This window comes from Eubalaena glacialis, chromosome 8 (assembly GCF_028564815.1).
Source record: "Eubalaena glacialis isolate mEubGla1 chromosome 8, mEubGla1.1.hap2.+ XY, whole genome shotgun sequence".
Classification (NCBI taxonomy): Eukaryota; Metazoa; Chordata; class Mammalia; order Artiodactyla; family Balaenidae; genus Eubalaena; species Eubalaena glacialis.
In genome coordinates this window covers 99,706,900-99,709,061 of record NC_083723.1, presented here as the reverse complement: position 1 = coordinate 99,709,061, position 2,162 = coordinate 99,706,900, and the positions used below count along the sequence as shown (strand labels likewise).

General features: G+C 42.0%; 1 pseudogene; it reads right to left on the bottom strand.

Moving 5' to 3' along the window:
* Window positions 1-499: 499 nt before the first annotated feature.
* Window positions 500-1,104, bottom strand: LOC133096412 (glutathione peroxidase 7-like; annotated as a pseudogene).
* Window positions 1,105-2,162: the final 1,058 nt, after the last annotated feature.

Below are 2,162 nucleotides of genomic sequence, written 5' to 3'. Positions count from 1 at the left end.
TAGAGGAAGCCCACAAATTATTTTTTGGGGGGGGCCTTCAAGTTTTTATTGATCACAACTTATTTTTTCGTTCATCTGCAGAAAATAATTTTTGAATGCCTCCTAGTTAGCTGTCACTGCTCTAGACACTTTCATAGGCCTTTTATCCTCATCCTCACAACAGCCCTGTGAGGTAGGAATTGGCCCCATTTTACAGAGTTCATAACAGGTAGGAGATTATTACTTCAAATACTTCTATTTGCCACATGTTTTCATGGACTAGAGGTTCTTATTGAGTCATTTGGTCAAGAGCTCTCACTGGTCAGGGGTTCCTATAGGTTGCTCTAAGATTCAAAGAATCAAACTACTAGAATTTTCCTGCAACAGGAGTGATGGGGTCGGTGGGATAAGAGTGAAGGAAGTAGAGTCAGTAGTCTCTCCCTTTGTAGCACCATTTGAGTTTGCTTTGGTCACTTGTGCACAGAGGGGGGAGGGGACAGTGGGAGAGGAGGGAAAGTGATTATAAGTCTTCTGGCTTCTTCAGGATGAGCTTCTTCACAAGCGCTGTAATCTGGGACCCGATCTCCTCCACCGACAGGGTTGGGTCCCAAGCGCCCTACCACCTTTCCAACTGGGGCCACTAGGTACTTACAGAAGTTCCCGGTGGCCTCCTTCCCAGAAGTCTGGGTCAGGTACTTGAAGGCAGGGTGGGCACCAGTGCCGGTGACTGCGATCTTGCTAAACATGGGGAAAGAGACACTGTAGGTGTGGCGGGCAAAGCTGTCCATCTCCTTTTGCTGTCAGGCGCCTGTTGGCCAAATTGGCCAAACTGGTTGCAGCGGAGCGCAAGCACGTTGAAGTGATGGGACTGCAGGTCCCCCTGTAGCTGCTGCAGGGCCCGGTAGTGCTGGTCTGTGAAGCCTCACTCGCTAGCCATGTTCACCACCAGGGACACTGAGCCGCGGTGCTTCTCCAGCGACACCATCTTGCCCCGGATGCTGACCGCCTTGAAGTCGTAGAAGTCCTGCTCCCGCTGCGCGCAGGCGGCAGCCGCCAGGAGCAGCCACGCCGCCGCCAGTGCCGCCACCTGACTCGCTCCCGAGCAGGCAGCGTGGCAAGGGCAAAGGCAGGGCGCGGCCCGCAAATTTTTATATGTTGTATTTTTGTTTTAATCAGATCAAAATTTCTAATTTCTCTTTTGATTTCTTGTGACCCATAGGTTATATCGAGGTGTGTTATTTACTTTCCAAATATTTGGAGATTTTTTCCCAAATATTTCTATTATGGAATACTTATTTCCTGCTACTGTGGTCAGAAAACATACTTGTATGATTTGAATTTTTTGAATTTATTGAAATATTTAGTATGACTTGGAATATGGTCTACCTTGGAAGTGTAATGTGTGCATGAAGATAAGAATTTTGTATTCTGTTGCTGGGTATAATGTTCTATAAATGTGAATTATGCCAGTTGGTTAATAATGATGTTCAAATTTTCTATATCCTTATTGATCTTTTCTCTACTTGTTCTATCAATTATTGAAAGATATTGAACTCTTCTACTGTTGTGGCTTTGTCTATTTCTCATTGTAGTTTTGTCAGTTTTCATTTCATGTAGTTTGAAGTTCTCTTATTATGTGTATAAATGTCTAGGATTATTATGTCCTCTTGATGAATTGACCTATTTATCATTAGGAAATGACCTTCTTTATATCTGATAGTATTCTTTGTTCTGAAATCTACTTTTTCTGGTATTGATATAAAGATTTCAGCTTTCTTTTGATTGCTGTTAACATGGTGTATCTTTTACCATCCTCATACCTGTAACCTATTTGTGTCTTTATATTTGAAGTGAATTTCTTATAGGCAGCATATTGTTGTGTCTTGTTTATTTATCCAGCTGGAAAACCTCTGCCTATTAATTGGGGTGTTTAGACCATTTACATATTTTGTGTTTGTTCATATGGTTTGGTTTAAATCTATCATTTTGCTGCGTAATTTCTCCCACCAGTTCTTTACTCCCTTTTCCAAAATTTTCTGGCTTCTTTGGGATTAACTGAACACTTTTAGTGATTTAATTTTAATTCATTTGTTGGCTGAATGGCTGTAAATCTTTGTTCTGGTATTTTAGTGGATGCTTTAAAGATTATAGTATACATCTTTAGCTCATTACACTCTCCCTTC